Here is a 19,337-nt window from a genome sequence, read left to right on the forward strand (position 1 = left end):
CTGGGAAAATTTTCTGTTTAAAAGTTAACTAGTCATCTCTTCCAAAACGACAACAAAAACAATAACAATGATAATGATAATTATAAGTTCTCTTTCCAAAGAAAAATAATAAGGTTATGTTTGATTGCTCAGAATTAAAATTAAATTGGGATTGTATTTTCATAGTATTACAATCCTAACAATTCAATTTCAAATCTATTGTTTAGATAAACTTTGAGATTCAAGTGTGGTTGAATTTCAATTCCAACTTTATTGTTTGCATATCACATGTATAAATGAGTGAATTTGGTGAAATGGTAATTTTATTTAGTTAGAAGGCTCTCGTCAATTCCGTTGAATATGAGATTAAAAATTAGAATCCAACTCAATTTTTAATTCGACGTCTAACCAAATTTTCAAAATGGTTCAAAATCCCTTATGGTATGTTTTTTTCTTTTTTCTTTTTTTACTTTTTATTTACAAAATAAATGTGAGATAACATTTTTCTTCATTTTTTCTTTCTTATTTACTTGTTCTTTAAATTCCCTAAATCTAACACTCTAAATGAGAAAATTTATTAAAGTAACTAAAATGTAAGAGATATTTAAAAATAAAATTAAAAAAAGAGTTTTACAAGAAAATAATGTGCTTTACATGGCTAAAACTTTCAAATATTTATATAAATGTCATACTCCTGTATAAATTATTAATGCAAAGGTTTTTATGACAAAAAATAATCATTTTAATTTTTACACTACCATATATATAAGAAAATTATATATTTTTTACAGTTGAAGAACACTATTAATTTAATTTAATTTTTTTTTTTACTCACACACAAATGCCTCCATTGAGGCTTGAACCCCAAACCTCCCTTTAAAGTAAAAGCTTGATAACTCTAGACCACTCACCCTTTGGTGAAGAACACTATTTTTTTTCTTCAACCAACAAAACTATGTTAGACATGTTGTAACGATCCCAAAACTAGTGCCAAGAATTTTTTTTTTTTAAAAAAATTCGGCATAACCTCCCCTAAAAATGGACATACCGCAACCTGTTTAAATGCATAATTAACCTGTCATGCAACTAATTTCTGAATTCACGACAACAAAAGATAATGATACAACCTATTAATATAGACAATGCTTCAAGCTAGGATTATCCTTCCATTCATCAACAAGTTACATATCATCAAGTTCGCATCCCATATGTCATCAAGTATCATAAGTGTACTACATGATCATGGTTCTTCAAAAGAAATTTACATCATTACACCTTTGAAATTTTACAAAAAATGAGGGATGAACAAATGAGTAGTCTACTACAAAATAACAAGGAAAATGCTCCTCTAGCAACTTTCAAAGTTAGGGTGGATTGTCGTCCACCGGTTCTTTTCCAAGACCTGAAAAAAAAAATATAGATATAGGGGTGAGCATATAGCTCAGCAGAGACACTTAAGACACAAATCTTGTGTCCTTGTGAATTCAAGAAAAGCATAGGCCAATGGAAGATAGGGATCATACAACGTAGGGGATCAAATACAACATACAATTCAATTCCAATTATAAACAATGCAATGCAATGCAATGAAATGCAACGCATGTCAATGACACTCCCCATTTTCATTCTCAAAACCATCACTTTCAAACGTTAATACAGCCCGCCCTTTGGTAACCCCGCTGCGACACGAGAGGAGGATTGGCTAGTGTCCCTGACCCTTGGTAACCCCGTGGCGTCATTATGGGGCCCAGCTAGCTCAACCACACTAGGGCGACTCCTTAGTCCCCTCTAGGCTATATTAACCTCCGGCCCGTTGGTACCCCCGCAGCGACCGGGTTTCGCATAAAATCATTTCATCAAAAACACTTTCCCGAAATTTCCCCTTTTTGAAGTAAATCAATTCTTTCCCTTTTCCTGCCCAATGTTAATGCATGAATACCTCAATGACATACACAAGTTCATCATTCCATACTTTATCCAATTTAAGCAACATGGCATAATTCGCAAGAATAATCAAGAAAGTCATAACATGCTTATACATAACAAGTTCTAGCACAATGAACATATATAATCAAGTCCTAAACATGCTTCACGTAGAACAATCAACAAATATAGTCACACAACTAACATATATGCATACATATCAACAATTCTCTAGATTTTAAACAACTAATCAAATTAAACAACAATTAGAGGCAATTAACTCACTAAGGTACAAGATTTCATGAATTAAGGGCCCTTACCTCAAGATTGCACCAAAACCCTAGAAAATGGGTCCTCAAATTCGAGCTCCAAGGAAGACTCAAAACTGGAAATTGATGGTATGGATGTATAGAGCTTGACACGAGCTTCGTTTTGCCTCAAACGGAACCTAATTCCAACATGAAATGAGTGAGAAATCTAACCTCAAAGTTGAAACCAAAAAAATAAGAGAAAAATGAGCTTACGGGTTGAGAGAGAGATGCACGAAGAGAGAGAAAGGGAATCAGGAAAATGAGACCAACTTTATGGTCTTGACCCTTTTCTAAAGTGCCTTATGGGCCCCACCATTAAATTATTTTTCTTTTACTTTTATAATACACTACACACACACAATAAATACACAGACATCACATTCTCCCCAACTTATAAGGATTTCGTCCCCGAAATCAAGACATACCTGAGGAAGAAAACAACGCTGGGTACTTGGACCGAACCTCCTATTCGAGCTCCCAAGTAACTTCCTCGACTCCGTGGTGTCTCCAAAGGACTTTCACCATTGGTATCGTCTTGTTCCTCAACACCTTCTGTTGTGTGTCAAGAATCTGAACTGGTCCTTCCTCGTAGGAAACATCCTCATCAATGTCCACATCTACCCAACTCAAAATGTGAGATGGATCCGGTTCGTACTTCCGTAACATCGATACATGGAAAACATTGTGGACCCTATCCAACTGTGGTGGCAAAGCAAACCTGTAGGCAACCTCTCCTACTCGGTCAAAAATCTCAAACGGTCCAATAAATCGTGGCGACAACTTGCCACTTTTTCCAAATCTTATCAATCCCTTCCGTGGAGAAACCCGTAGAAAAACGTGGTCTCCCACCTCAAAGGATAACGGTCGTCTCCGCTTATCCGCATAGCTCTTCTGTCGGCTCTGAGTTGTAAGTAACCTCTATCTTATCAACTTAATCTTCTCAGTAGTCTCGAGTACAATGTCGGGTCCTGAGGCAGCTGTCTCACCTACCTCAGTCCAACAAACAGGCGACCTACAAGGTCTACCATACAACGCCTTAAATGGAGCCATCTAGATACTCACTTGATAACTGTTGTTGTAGGCAAACTCAATAAGTGGAAGGTGATCCTCCAAACTACCACCCAAGTCAAGCACACATGCCCGAAGCATATCCTCCAAAATCTGGATAGTACGCTCCGACTGACCGTCCGTCTATGGATGGAATGCCGTACTAAGATGCAACGCTAAACCAAACGCTACTTGAAGTCCTTCCCAGAACTTCGAAGTGAACTTAGCATCCCTATCTGACACAATGGTTACAGGAACTCCATGCAACCTTACAATCTCCTTCACATAAAGAACACAAAGCTTCTCTGCATCATCTGTTGCCTTAATAGGCAAAAAGTGAGCCATCTTGGTCAATCTGTCAATGATGACCCATACGGCCTCATTGCCCCTTCTTGACCTTGGAAAACCTGTCACAAAATCCATAGCAATATGCTCCCATTTCCATTGCGCTACAGGTAATGGTTGCAACAAACCTGCTGGCCTCTGATGCTCGGCCTTCACCTGCTAACAGGTAAGGCATCTAGCCACAAACTGTGCAACATCATTCTTCATCCCGCTCCACCAATACTGACGTCTCAAATTGTGATACATTTTAGTACCACCTGGATGAACTGCAAAGCGGGAAGTGTGAAAATCCCGTAGGACGTCCTCACGACAACATGTGGGAACCACTAACAAACCCCTGAACCGTAGACTCCCATCTGCATGCAAGCCCCAATCTTTCACTGTCTCACCACTAGAGATCAAAACGTGGATGGCATCTAAGTCCGGGTCCTGTCCCTGTGACTCAATCACTAGTACAACAAGAGTAGGCTGAGCCACAAGACTAAATAAGAATGCCGACTCACTGCAAGCATCATCATCACAACACTGTAATCCCATCTCTGCCAGATCTTCAAGCATCTTTCACTTCCGAATAGCTAAACTGGCCAAAGTTCCATGAGATTTCCGGCTTAAGGCATCTACTACCACATTCGCCTTGCCCGGATGATACTGCAAGTCAAAATTGTAGTCCTCCAAGAATTCGACCCATCGCCTCTGTCTGTTGTTCAAGTCCTTTTGAGAGAAAAGGTACTTGAGACTTTTGTGATCTAAAAATACCTCGAATCTCTCACCATACAAGTAATGTCTCCAATACTTCAAGGCAAATACAACTGCCGCTAACTCCAGGTCATGAGTAGGGTAGTTGTACTCATGAGTCTTCAACTGTCGAGACCCATAAGCCACTACTCTACCATCCTGCATTAACACACATCCCAACCCGTCACGTGAAGCATCACAATAGATCACATAACCCAAGCCACGCTCAGGTATCACCAACACTGGAGCTGTAGTCAATCTCGTCTTCAACTCCTGAAAAGATGAATCACAGGCCTCATTCCAGACAAACTTGACCCCTTTCCAGGTCAAACGGGTCATAGGAGCTGCCAAATGGGAGAAATCCTTCACAAATCTCCGATAGTAACTCGCTAAATCAAGGAAACTGCGGATCTCAAACACATTCTTGGGTCGCTCCCAAGTCAAAACTGCTTCAACCTTTGATGGATCAACTGATACTCCACCTTCTGAAACAACATGCCCTAAAAACTTCACCTCTTGTAGCCAAAACTCACATTTCTCGTATTTGGCATACAATCGGTGCTCCCGCAAAATCTGTAAAACAATACTCAAATGGACCTCGTGATCTTCCCGAGTCCGTGAGTACACAAGAATGTCATCCACGAAAACTACCACAAACTGGTCCAAGTAATCGTGAAAGACGCGGTTCATCAAGTCCATGAATGCCACTGGCGTATTAGTCAAGCCAAAAGGCATAACAAGGAACTCATAATGTCCATACCGTTGATCGGTTGGTCAATTAAACATCAACCTTCGCAATAGCACGAATCATTGTAAAATAGGGCTATTGGTCGGGTAAGTCGAACCACTGGGACTGCGCTAATCTATGGCAACCTAAGTGTCTAGAGTCATTTTAGAGTGATAAGGGGTGTTCATAGAGGGTTTGTTTTGTTTGTCACTAAACTAGGAATTCAAATGTGCATAAAACAATAGTGACTTGCAAGAATTAGATGAGATAGAACAATAGAGAAGAGACTAGGGAAGAGACTCCGGAACCATCAATAAGCATGCTAGGATATGATTTACTTAGGGGAATAACATATATGTATAACCATGGGATGCAACAACACAAATTATTACATTCCCTTCAAGAAATTTATGAAATCAATAGGTAAGAATAACCTATCAAAGCATTGCATGTTTTGGTTACCTAAACTAGGTTGTAACCTTAGACATACTCACTAAGCATAGAGTTATCAAGCCCTTAATCACATAGTAGAAGCACATGACATAGAATCCAAGAATAATCTATCAAAGGAAGATCCTAAGCAATATATTATCAAATCTCCTAAATATCATGCCATTAACAACACTTCCATACACTCCATTCCATTGTCACTATGAAAATGTAGCAATATAATCATAGGAGAAAAACCATCTAAGACAAGATATTTAACTCAAGATGATTATGTATAGATATTGAAATTCATTACATCAAATGAAGAGCTCTAGTTCATGGAAGGATTACATACATATATTAACCCCCAAATATAAATCAAAACAAAGCAAAGCTTACAAAATGGAGCTTCATCACCTCCCTGGAGGAGGTTTAGTTACCCATGGTGGCCCTAGATGAAGGAAGAAGCAAGGCTTTCCCCTCTATTTTCGAGCTTCCTCCTTGAAGCTTCAAGAACTCCTCCTCTTTGCTCTCTTCTCTCTCCTCTATCTTCTCAAAATGAAGCTTTTTAATCCTGTGTCGCCTCCCTTCTCTTCTCTTGTATAGATAAGGCTCTAAAAACCCCCACCAACCAACATCTCCAACCAACCATTAAAGAGGAAAATTAGAATTGAGGAACCCAAGATGCAAGTGGCTGAAAATGGGCCATTTCCGGATGCAATTCTGCCCCAATTTTGAGCACTCGCAATAAGGGCTCGAGCACTCGAAATTGGAGCAGAATGCTCCATTCTTGCCTTGCTCCGCCCGGACCTACTTTGGTAAAACGGCCATAACTTTGTGTTCCTAACTCTGAATGATGAACCGTTTGAAGATTTCGAAAGCTAATTTAGAGTTCTAAAAACTTTATGTTTTGGTAGAGATCCAATTCTCAAGTCTGGTTGGTCAAAATTGAAGAACAAGGCAGAACTTCATTGCTGCCAGGCAGTTCTGAGCACCTATGATAAGAAGATCATAAATCTCTGCTCCGAACTCCGAATGACAAACCACTTGAAGATTTGGAAAGCTGATTCAGAGCTCTAAATATGTCATGCTATGATGGAAGTCCAGTTCTCAATTTTTCAAGGTCAAAATGGCGAGCAAAGTTCAGGATCTACTGCTGCCAGAAATTCAGCCTTGTGCCTTTTGATGGCCAAAACTCCACAAAGCATCCTTCTTGCTTCTTTTTGGCCAATGGACCTGAAAATATACAAAAACATGCAAATGAAAGTAATCTACATAATATAAGCAAACAATGGACTTAAATAATGCAATTAAGGGCGCTTGAATATGCAATATTTGGCGCTTATCACACCCCCAAACTTATATTTTGCTAGTCCCTTAGCAAAACTAGAATGAAAATACTTAATGAAATGACAACAAATCTCCTCTTTCGTGAGAGCGACGGTTGCATTTAGCATATGCAACAAGCCTTTTAAACTCCTAGGCATCCCTAAAGGACGAGTGAAGTCTCGTGAGGGTTTAACAGAAATGATACCCACAAACATCAACATGGTGCATGAAGATGCACGAAGCTCATTTGAAAACTTAGAATATAGAGAACACTGGAGATGGAATCATTATGAAGACTACCTTGTGTATATGAAGCATTGATAGAACAAAATGGTTATTCAAGTTTCAACTTTTATGCATTAGCATCATAGTTTATATAAATACTTCAATTGTCATATCTATAATAGAAATCATCTCAAGCTTCAGTGAAAGTGGATTGGATTCTCAACATGCGGCTTTTACTTTTTTTCCAATTCCAAGGCACAAGTTTTCAAATCATTGAATTCCCTTTTAAATGAAGTCCCTAAGGCATGAATTTATTACAGAACAAAGCTGACAATTTATTGTAACTCAGAAGTGAAACATAGAATGGTTGTGCAATGCTGAAATCCTTTAAGCTTTCTAACCAACCTATATAGCAAGCGTTAGGCCAACAGCTCCCAAACCAGATGGCCTTAGGGTGTTAAGTGAAGAGACACTCCAAAGGGCTTAATAGCTCAAGTTGGAAAGGCTACGAACTCCAGCGAACCATGCTTATTACAATTTTTTTGAATGACCGTGCAATATTTAAGTCCTTTAAGCTTTCTAATCAACCCCTATAGCAAGCGTTAGGCCAACAACTCCCAAACCAGACGGCTTTAGGGTGCTAAGTGTAGAGACACTCCTAGGGCTTAATAGCTCGAGTTGGAAAGGCTACGAATGTCAACTGGTCATTATTTTCTTTCTTTCTCACTTTTTACTTTTTTTTTTTTTTTTTTTTTTTTTTTTTTTTTTTTTGTAATAGATACATGCCAAAGGTATCCATCTATCAGGTTCATCAAATCAGATTAACTAGGCCAAGGTCAAGGTCAATCAAGTTGCATGCCTCATAGTTAAGTTTCCAATGTGCATCTGTGCATTGTGAAGCATGGAAGAGAATGATACTTGAAGATAATCTAATTGAAGCATTTATATAAACCTTTTTGAATCCATATGTTCATTTCAGATTTTTCTCAATTCAAAACTATCATTTACCTCTATACACAAAGTATTCAACACATGCTTTAATCTCCAACAAATTCCAAAATTCCAAAATCATTGCTTTCATTTTTTTTTTTTTTTTTTTTTTTTTTTTTAAATTTTTAGTTTTATACAAATCTATTTGAACAAAATAGCAAATGCAAATACTTTACAATATACAATACTGTACACTATACCCCTAAACTTGAATGTCACATTGTCCTCAATGTGAGAACACAAGTAAATGAAAATAAGAACAGAGAGGGTTAAAGAACAATAATACTAAGTGGAATGATGAAGGCGAAGATGGTCAGCTATGTGAGTGCGCAACTGCGTCCCCCAAACTTGGACAGGAAAACCTATTGAAACACAACTACTATACACAAGTGAAAGCATAGGTATCATAAGAAAAATCAAAACATAAATAAGAATACAAATATGAATGTTAAAGAAAGACAAAAATCTATACAAATTTTTTTTTAGTATTAAGTGTAAATATATATATATATATATATATAGTAATATTATTATATATATATATATATATATATATATATATATATATATATATTTTTTTTTTATTGTTTTTTGAAGCATGCATAAGGGTGGTTTGCTGCCGAGGGGGTTAGAGGAAGAGGGTGGTTGGGGGTGGTGAGGTGAGGTGGTTTGCTGCATGGTGGGTTGTGGGTGTAGTGCTGAGAGGGAGATGGTTGATTAAGGAGAAGGTGATGCATGGTTTGCATGGCATGAGGGTGAGAGAGAGAGATGCCGAGAGGTAGAAGAAGAATGTTGATGGGGTGATGGGGTGGGATGTGGTTAGCTGAGAGAGGTGGCATTGTATGGTGAGGGTGGTTGTGGGTGTAGGTCTGTATGGTGGTGAGGTGAGGGGTTGGGTGGTTGTGAGTTGGGCATGCAGGGTCGTGGCTTGGTGGGTTGGTTGTGGGTTGAGGAGAGCTCGGCATGGTGGAGAGGGAAGATGCCGAGAGAGAGAGGGTTGGGGCATGGAGTTGGAGGCCTCGGATTGATGGTGGTAAGAATTTCGAGCACTCAAAATGGGTTCTTCGAGTGCTCGAAGGACATGCAGTGAGTGAGGGAGGGAAGCTGCATGGTGGTAACTTGGGTTGAGAGAGAGAGAAGGTTTAAGGTTGAGGGGTGGTGGTTTGGTGGAGGGATGCCGAGAGAGAAATGAGGTTGGGTTGGTGAGGAGGTTGATTTGCAGGGGCATGCATGGAAGTTGAGGTGTGATTGTGTGGTTGAGTTTGCATGGTGTTGATGGGGTTGCATGGAAGTTGATTATGGGTTGTGTATGGAAGAGAGAGAAGCCGAGAGTTGGGGTTGCATGGGGTGGGTTGGGTGGTTTGTTGTTGAGGTTGCCGAGAGAGAGGGTTGGTTGGTTTGTGGGTGCTGGTCGAGAGTTGGGAAAGTTGGTTTGAGAGGGATGGTGAGAAGGTTGGAGGTTGGTTGGTGCATGGTTATGCATGTGGATGGGGAGTTAGCTGCGAGAATGGGAGTTGAGAAGATGGGTTGAGGAAGTGGATGAGAGAGAGAAAGGTTGGAGGTGAAGCAAAATTCGAACACTCCAAAGTGGGTCTTCGAGTGCTCGAAGATCCGGCAGAGGGCAAGATGGTTGGCGCAAGGAAGTTGGAGCACTCGAAATGGCCTTTTCGAGTGCTCGACATTTTGGCAGAGAGTGAGGGTTGGTTGGTGCATGGAATTCGAGCACTCAAACCAGAATTTAGAGTGCTCGAAATGAGAGCAGTAGGTTCGGCATTGTGGGTGGAAGAATTTGGAGCACTCAAATTGGAAGCTAGAGTGCTCTAAATGAAGGCAGTGAGCTTGGGATTGATGGTTCACATTTAGAGCACTCCAAATGGGAGCTAGAGTGCTCTAAATGCAGGCAGTAGGCTCATGGAATCTTGGTTAAAGCCTTGGAGCACTCGACAATGAGCAGTGAGGTTGAGAGATGAATTTTTGCATGCATTGTAACATTATGTGCTTCATTCTTATGCATTGTGAATGTGAATATGATCAACTGAGAGCTGAAGAATTGATAAAACCTTGCAATATGCTTCCAAATCAATGCATGGATAGAATAGTTTCACCTTGCATGCATGGATAGAAAGTGAAACTTGGCATGGAAAATTATGAAACTTGGCACATTATTCTAATGTAATGCATGGATGGACTTGTGGGAAATTTTTTTTCAAAAACTTTGCAATTGCAGGGATGGAAAAATTGCCAAGCTCTAAGCTTCAATGCAATGCATGGAAAATTTTGAAAATTTTTCAGATTGAGCAATTTTTCTCCAATGCTTGGATGAATTTAGGAGAAAAGAAAAAAAAATTGAAATTGCACATCATATCAAATGCATGGAAATTTTTTTAAAACTTAGCAACTCCATTTTAATTCCATGCATGGAAAAATTTAAACTTTGCACTTCATCTCAAATGCATGGATGAAATTTGGGAAAATTTTGAGACCTTGCAACTACTCTCTACTGCATGAATGAATTTAAGAAACTTTTCAAACTTTCGCAACATCACACAAATGCATGGATGATTTTGAGGAACCATGATCCAACAATGCATTGAAGATGAGAGGCTATGCATGTGAGTGCCATGTCAAAAGTCCGAGAAAATTGTCTGATAGAGCCGGAAATTTGGGGCAATGAAAACAGGAGTTGAGAAGGTCTAATAAGCCGGTCTAAAATTGCGAAACACAACTGAAGACCATTTCAGAAAAATCAAATTTTTGGCTTATCGAAACCATTTCCCAGAAAATTTCAAGGCACGAGCAATTTAAGAAGGTAGAGAAGCTTGGAACATCGAAAGAATTTATTCCCTTGTTTTGCTAAATTTAATGTCGATAGCTAGACGAAGTTAGAACAGGTACTAATCCTCAAAAATCTCGATAGCTAGACACACCAAGATCAGGTTAGTCCTCCTTACCCTATACCATGTCTCTCAAGAGATTCAAGCTTCCCCAAATAGGATAATTCTTTTAAAAGCGAAGGAGGAAGAGCTTAAAGACAAAAGTGGAAAAGAGGTAGTGGAAAGACCTCAACCCACTCTTCATCCTCAATGAAGAACTTTGGATTATGGGGCTTATTTGGATTATAGGAAGATGGATTAGGTGAAGGTGCACCAAGCAACGACTTATGAAGGGTCATATTGAGCACGGGAATGCTCAACAAGTTATCCTTCAGACTTTCAACATCCTCCTCACACTTATCCGACGGTTCGGGCTCAATAGCTTGAGATAACTCAGGAGAAGGAATGAGAGGAAGTGCAAGCTCCCAAGAGAGGGATACATTTGATGTTGCCCAAGGAAGAGAGAGAATAGGTGGAGGAATATCAAACAAAGAATTTACCTCCAAAATAGAATTGTCAATATCAAAATCCTCATAATTGAAATGAGCTAAGCAAGCTTTTAGAGGATCCTCCATTAAAGGAGGTGCATCAAGCAAAGGATTATGTAGGGGCTGTTTTGGAGTAGGGTAGACAATCTCTACACCATTATTTCCCTCATTTTGAACCACAAATTCTTCCATTTTATGAGTGGCAACAATTTGATCTTCAACCACCATTTCATCATTTTCATATGTGATGACTACTTGATCATTCTCATGATGAAAATTACTAGGAGTAATCTCATCATTCATAGAATTTTCTTTTGGATTGGCCACAAGTTCAATGAAAAATTCTTCGTCATTTTCATGATTTAGAGCATCAACCATTTGTTGAATTTGGGCTATTTGGTCATCTAAATCAACTCTAAATTGGGAATGAGAATGAGTGGTGGATTGCATGCTAACAATGTCATCCAACATTTGCTTGTTGGACTCCATCATTTGCATGTGCATAGACTCCATCATTTGTTTGTTAGCAACAAGTAACTCATCCAATGGAGACGGTGGAAAAGGAGAAGAGGGCGGGAAATAATGATCATTGGGTTGAAAATTGGCTTGAAAATGTTGCTCATGAGGTTGTGGGTCTGAATTTTCCATGTCATGCCACAAGAAGTTTTGGTGATCTCCCCTACCCGAGTCATAACCATTGAGATATGGATCATTACCCGGTTCAAAGAAATTTTTATTTCGTTGCTCTAGATAAAAGTTCGAGAATTGTCTCGTTGGAAGACATTCTCTTGTATGATGTGTATGACAAGAGCAAAATGCACAAAACTCATGTGATGTGTAGAAGTGAGTTGGAAGATAGTTATCCTCCATCTAGGAGTAATTCAACAACATACAAAGCAATCAACACAACACTTTATCACCATAACCTCCACATATGATATTCCCTTTCTCCTCAATTATCAAGACAAAAATTAAATTGGCCACGACAAGGACCGATGCTTGGAATTGAAAATACACAATAAAGATTAGCCTCGACAAGGGCTTGCAATTTATCTACTTCTAAGCTTAACATATGCACGATATTCACAATTCGAAACTAGAAGGTCAAGAGACTTATCCAGGGTCCTCTAGACTTACAATTTGCTAGCATTCCCACGGCGAGCTTCGAGTTCCTAGAATCTCACCTACAACTTAAAGATGATTAAAACACACAAGGAATATTCCCAAAACATGATATTCACAATCAAACTAAAATTTAACCCTAGAACTTTGGTCGCTAAACCGTTTGTAATCCCCGGCAACGGCGCCAAAAATTGATCGGTTGGTCAATTAAACATCAACCTTCGCAATAGCACGAATCATTGTAAAATAGGGCTATTGGTCGGGTAAGTCGAACCATTGGGACTGCGCTAATCTATGGCAACCTAAGTGTCTAGAGTCATTTTAGAGTGATAAGGGGTGTTCATAGAGGGTTTGTTTTGTTTGTCACTAAACTAGGAATTCAAATGTGCATAAAACAATAGTGACTTGCAAGAATTAGATGAGATAGAACAATAGAGAAGAGACTAGGGAAGAGACTCCGGAACCATCAATAAGCATGCTAGGATATGATTTACTTAGGGGAATAACATATATGTATAACCATGGGATGCAACAACACAAATTATTACATTCCCTTCAAGAAATTTATGAAATCAATAGGTAAGAATAACCTATCAAAGCATTGCATGTTTTGGTTACCTAAACTAGGTTGTAACCTTAGACATACTCACTAAGCATAGAGTTATCAAGCCCTTAATCACATAGTAGAAGCACATGACATAGAATCCAAGAATAATCTATCAAAGGAAGATCCTAAGCAATAGATTATCAAATCTCCTAAATATCATGCCATTAACAACACTTCCATAAACTCCATTCCATTGTCACTATGAAAATATAGCAATATAATCATAGGAGAAAAACCATCTAAGACAAGATATTTAACTCAAGATGATTATGTATAGATATTGAAATTCATTACATCAAATGAAGAGCTCTAGTTCATGGAAGGATTACATACATATATTAACCCCCAAATATAAATCAAAACAAAGCAAAGCTTACAAAATGGAGCTTCATCACCTCCCTAGAGGAGGTTTAGTTACCCATGGTGGCCCTAGATGAAGGAAGAAGCAAGGCTTTCCCCTCCATTTTCAAGCTTCCTCCTTGAAGCTTCAAGAACTCCTCCTTTTTGCTTTCTTCTCTCTCCTCTATCTTCTCAAAATGAAGCTTTTTAATCCTGTGTCGCCTCCCTTCTCTTCTCTTGTATAGATAAGGCTCTAAAAACCCCCACCAACCAACATCTCCAACCAACCATTAAAGAGGAAAATTAGAATTGAGGAACCCAAGATGCAAGTGGCTGAAAATGGGCCATTTCTGGATGCAATTCTGCCCCAATTTCGAGCACTCGCAATAAGGGCTCGAGCACTCGAAATTGGAGCAGAATGCTCCATTCTTGCCTTGCTCCGCCCGGACCTACTTTGGTAAAATGGCCATAACTTTGTGCTCCAAACTCTAAATGATGAATCGTTTAAAGATTTGGAAATCTAATTCAGAGATCTAAAAACTTTATCTTTTGGTAGAGATCCAATTCTCAAGTCTGGTTGGTCAAAATTGAAGAACAAGGCAGAACTTCATTGCTGCCAGGCAGTTCTGAGCACCTATGATAAGAAGATCATAACTCTCTGGTCCGAACTCCGAATGATGAACCACTTGAAGATTTGGAAAGCTGATTCAGATCTCTAAGTATGTCATGTTATTATGGAAGTCCAGTTCTCAATTTTTCAAGGTCAAAATGGCAAGCAAAGTTTTGGATCTACTGCTGCCAGAAATTCAGTCTTGTGCCTTTTGATGGCCAAAACTCCACAAAGCATCCTTCTTGCTTCTTTTTGGCCAATGGACCTGAAAATATACAAAAACATGCAAATGAAAGTAATCTACATAATATAAGCAAACAATGGACTTAAGTAATGCAATTAAGGGCGCTTGAATATGCAATATTCGGCGCTTATCAACCGTGTACGGAATACTGTCTTCGTGATATCCTCATCCCTAACCCGCAACTGATAATAGCCAGATCTCAAGTCAATCTTCGAGAAACAACTGGCTCCCCTCAACTGATCAAATTAATCATCTATCCTTGGCAAAGGATACTTGTTCTTGATGGTGGCATGATTCAACTTCCGATAATCAATGCACAACCTCAACGAACCATCTTTCTTCTTAGCAAACAAGACCAGTGCGCCCCACGGTGACACACTCGGTCGGATGAAACCTTTCATCCTCAAATCATCAAACTGCCTCTTCAATTCTTCCAATTCAACTGGGGCCATTCGATATGGTGCCATAGAAATCGGCGCGGTGCCTGGCATCAAATCAATAGAGAACTCCACTCCTCAGTGTGGAGGCAACTCTGTCAAATCCTCCGGAAACACGTCTAGAAAATCACAAACAACCGCAGGATAATCCTCTTTCCCAACATCATCTTCTTCGGCTACAAGACTAGCTAAGAAATAATCACCATGACTTCGTCCATGAACTCCATAAAACGATGAAATGTGGGAATCACTCCGATCTCCCACGAAAAAGAAACAGTCTCCCTCGGGAGTGCAAACTGTAACCCTTCCTTTGTAACAGTCGATCATGGCATGAAATAAAGCCAACCAATCCATCCCAAGAATGACATCAAAGCTAGTCATCTCTAGGAGGATAAGGTCAAACACAAAGGTCCGCCCGGCTATCACAATGGAGCAATCCCGCACAACTCGGCTCAATGACACTGAAACCCTAACTGGCGTATCAACACATAACGCCCGATCCATGAAACTAACCTCTAACCCCGATGCAAGTGCAAATGATGATGAAATGAAAGAATGAGATGCACCAAAGTTAAACAAAACACGGGCCCAACAACCAAACACTGGAAATATACCTCGAAGAACTGACGGTCCAGAAGATGCATCAGTCTGTGTCAGTGCAAAAACACGTCCCCGAGGTACCTGTGCCTGAGGACTGCCAACCTGAACACCTGACTGCTGCACTGACATAGTAGGAGTATCCCTCCTAACTGAACGTGAACCCTATGAAGACATAGTAGGCTGTGGTGGTGGTGGTCTGAAACCTGACTGAACTGTAGCCGATTGTGACGGCCTCTGCTGTGACCCTCTGCCACTAATGGTGCCTGCTCTCTGACTCGGACAATCACGAATCAAGTGACCCTGCTGGCCACACCCATAACAAGCCTTCGGAGCTGACGAAACTGAAGACGATCTTATCGGACAACTGGACTTGTAATGTCCGGGCTGCTGACACTGATAACAAACAACTGCACTCCTGTTAGATCCAGCTGGCATAGGAGTGGTAGGAGCAGATCTTGTAGACTGTTGCCCCTGAAACTGAGATGGACTGCCCATTTTCCTTTTCCAAGAAGATCCCTCTGAGGATGGCCCTGCACCCATCTTTTGCTTCAATTGCTCTCTTCTTGCATCCTTCTCTTTATTGTCAGCCTCCAGCATCAAAGCCCTTTCCACTGCTTCAGAGTAAACCTTAATAAACTGTGTCGTGATCGACGGCCTCATTCTATCATTAAGACCCGCGACAAACTTCTGAGTCTTGTTAGCTTCATCTTTCACCACTTCTGGAGCAAAACGGGAGAGTGAGGTGAACTTGTTCTCATACTCCGCCACTGACATGTTCCCTTGAATAAGATTATGAAACTGGTCTTGTAACTCCCATCTTTTGGAAAGTGGAAAGTACTTCTCATAAAACAGTTCCTTGAACCTATCCCAGCTCATCTCTTTAATCTTGTACTGGTTAGTGATCGACTTTCACCAAACCTTGGCATCCATAGCAAACTTGTAAGTTGCTAGGATGATCTTCAAGTGATCCTCTATCACATCCATTGAGGTCAACTGAGTTTTGACTTGATCCATGTAGTTGTCGGCTACCATTGGGTCCACACCGCCCTCAAACATAACCGGCATCAGCTGAGAAAACCCCTTAATGATCTTGAGACGCTTCTGAGCTGGAGTCTCCTCAACTCGAACTGTAGGTTGTGGTACCAACTGCGGCTGAGCAACAATAGTTGCTCTCACGGCATTTTGCAACAATTGATTCAACTCTAGTGCCACAGAACCTTCACCCACTTCTACGGGTACAGGTGTTTCAACATTCTCTCTTCTTGGGGGAACAGCTCTTGGGGGAATCAAGTCCCTAAGAAGCATGTTCTCATCAGCTGGCTCCACCGGATTGGAGCTAGAGCTCTCACCAACATCGCCCCTTATTGGCCTAGGGCCAACTTCTCTAGGTTCCTCACGCCGTGACATCGTGCTATAAAACGAGAAAACGATTCAAAAACATGACACTAAGGTCCACTGTGGACGACTCAACAAGAATTAATACCGTACAACACTTAACATGCAAGACTATGCAAGAAACATTTTAACATAAACAAGTAAGCAAGTAAGCACATAGGCAGTTAAGCATGCTCATTTAAATAAGATACCACGTAGCAAGTAGTCAAGTAAACAATACAAACAACATCCTATGCGACTCTATATAGGCCTCTACCCGTCGTCCTAAAGGTTTTCGAACCTTTACTCTGATACCGAATTTGTAACGATCCCAAAACTAGTGCCAAGAATTTTTTTTTAAAAAAAAAATTCAGCATAACCTCCCCTAAAAATGGACCTACCACAACCTGTTTAAATGCATAATTAACTTGTCATGCAACTAATTTCCGAATTCACGGCAACAAAAGATAATGATACAACCTACTAATCTAGACAATGCTTCAAGCTAGGATTATCCTTCCATTCATCAACAAGTTACATATCATCAAGTTCGCATCCCATATGTCATCAAGTATCATAAGTGTACTACATGATCATGGTTCTTCAAAAGAAATTTACATCATTACACCTTTGGAATTTTACAAAAAATGAGGGATGAACAAAGGAGCAGTCTATTACAAAATAACAAGGAAAATGCTCCTCTAGCAACTTTCAAAGTTGGGGTGGATTGTCGTCCACCGGTTCTTTTCCAAGACCTGAAAAAAAATATATATAGATATAGGGGTGAGCATATAGCTCAGCAGAGACACTTAAGACACAAATCTTGTGTCCTTGTGAATTCAAGCAAAGCATAGGCCAATGGGAGATAGAGATCATACAACGTAGGGGATCAAATACAACATACAATTCAATTCCAATTATAAACAATGCAATGCAATGCAATGCAATGCAATGCATGTCAATGACACTCCCCATTTTCATTCTCAAAACCATCACTTTCAAACGTTAATACAGTCCGCCCTTTGGTAACCCCGCCGCGACACGAGAGGAGGATTGTCTAATGTCCCTGACCCTTGGTAACCCCGCGGCGTCATTATGGGGCCCAGCTAGCTCAACCACACTAGGGCGACTCCCTAGTCCCCTCTAGGCTATATTAACCTCCGGCCCGTTGGTAACCCCGCAGCGACCGGGTTTCGCATAAAATCATTTCATCAAAAACACTTTCCTGAAATTTCCCCTTTTTGAAGTAAATCAATTCTTTCCCTTTTCCTGCCCAATGTTAATGCATGAATACCTCAATGACATACACAAGTTCATCATTCCATACTTTATCCAATTTAAGTAACATGACATAATTCGCAAGAATAATCAAGAAAGTCATAACATGCTTATACATAACAAGTTCTAGCACAATGAACATATATAATCAAGTCCTAAACATGCTTCACATAGAATAATCAACAAATATAGTCACACAACTAACATATATGCATACATATCAACAATTCTCTAGATTTTAATCAACTAATCAAATTAACCAACAATTAAAGGCAATTAACTCACTAAGGTACAAGATTTCATGAATTAAGGGCCCCTACCTCAAGATTGCACCAAAACCCTAGAAAATGGGTCCTCAAATTCGAGCTCCAAGGAAGACTCAAAACTGGAAATTGATGGTATGGATGTATAGAGCTTGACACGAGCTTCGTTTTGCCTCAAACGGAACCTAATTCCAACAAGAAATGAGTGAGAAATCCAACCTCAAAGTTGAAACCAAAAAAATAAGAGAAAAATGAGCTTACGGGTTGAGAGAGAGATGCACGAAGAGAGAGAAAGGGAATCAGGAAAATGAGACCAACTTTATGGTCTTGACCCTTTTCTAAAGTGCCTTGTGGGCCCCACCATTAAATTATTTTTCTTTTACTTTTATAATACACTACACACACATAATAAATACACAGACATCACACATGTGGTCACATTTTATTTTTCTTATGCAACCTTTCGTCTTAATTAAAATATGTTACTTCAATTAAACTAATTTCGATCATCATTTATATATTCATCCAGAAAAATGTAAGCACATAAATGATGTTATCCAAACATTAAAAAAGAAAAAAAAGAAAAGAAAAAAAAGAGAAAAGAAAAAAGTGTCTTTGAGAGGAAACAAAATCATGAAATAACTTAATATAAAATCATTGAGATTCACATCACCTAATAATTTCTGTTTGAAACCTGATCCACACCATTTTTAAATGAGCTCCAAAAAATAGATTAAAACACACACACACACATGTAGGAAAAGAGAGTATAACCATCTCAAGTCACTAGTAGCATAGCATCACCAAGAGATTTTAACCACCATAATCGACACATAACATCCAAAGGAGTTTCATGGCTCTTCAAAACGAGACAACAAAATCATCAACGATCCAAAACTATCATTATATAAATTATAATGTTGTTTTAGGTCATCCGGAAGATCACAAAATATCTCGAACTTGAGTTGATCACGTCTCAATAATTCTACTGCCAATAGGAGTTGGGCATGGTTCAAATCTGAAACCTTAGAGACTTCTTCTGACACAGTCTTGGTACTCGGC

General features: G+C 39.5%; 2 long non-coding RNA genes across 2 annotated transcripts; both read right to left on the minus strand.

Moving 5' to 3' along the window:
* Positions 1-1,290: 1,290 nt before the first annotated feature.
* On the minus strand, positions 1,291-2,475 carry LOC132273232 (uncharacterized). Its single transcript, XR_009470056.1, has 3 exons — positions 2,427-2,475; positions 2,223-2,350; positions 1,291-1,381 (listed from the first exon to the last, which is right to left on the minus strand). It is a non-coding gene; the product is annotated as an uncharacterized LOC132273232 (long non-coding RNA).
* Positions 2,476-17,172: 14,697 nt separating this feature from the next.
* LOC132273233 (uncharacterized) lies at positions 17,173-19,082 on the minus strand. Its single transcript, XR_009470057.1, has 3 exons — positions 18,537-19,082; positions 18,333-18,460; positions 17,173-17,489 (listed from the first exon to the last, which is right to left on the minus strand). It is a non-coding gene; the product is annotated as an uncharacterized LOC132273233 (long non-coding RNA).
* Between the last annotated feature and the right edge of the window lie 255 nt (positions 19,083-19,337).

Source organism: Cornus florida, unplaced genomic scaffold, assembly GCF_030987335.1.
Source record: "Cornus florida cultivar Cherokee Brave unplaced genomic scaffold, ASM3098733v1 CherokeeBrave_3.0.0_Hap2_Chr09, whole genome shotgun sequence".
Classification (NCBI taxonomy): Eukaryota; Viridiplantae; Streptophyta; class Magnoliopsida; order Cornales; family Cornaceae; genus Cornus; species Cornus florida.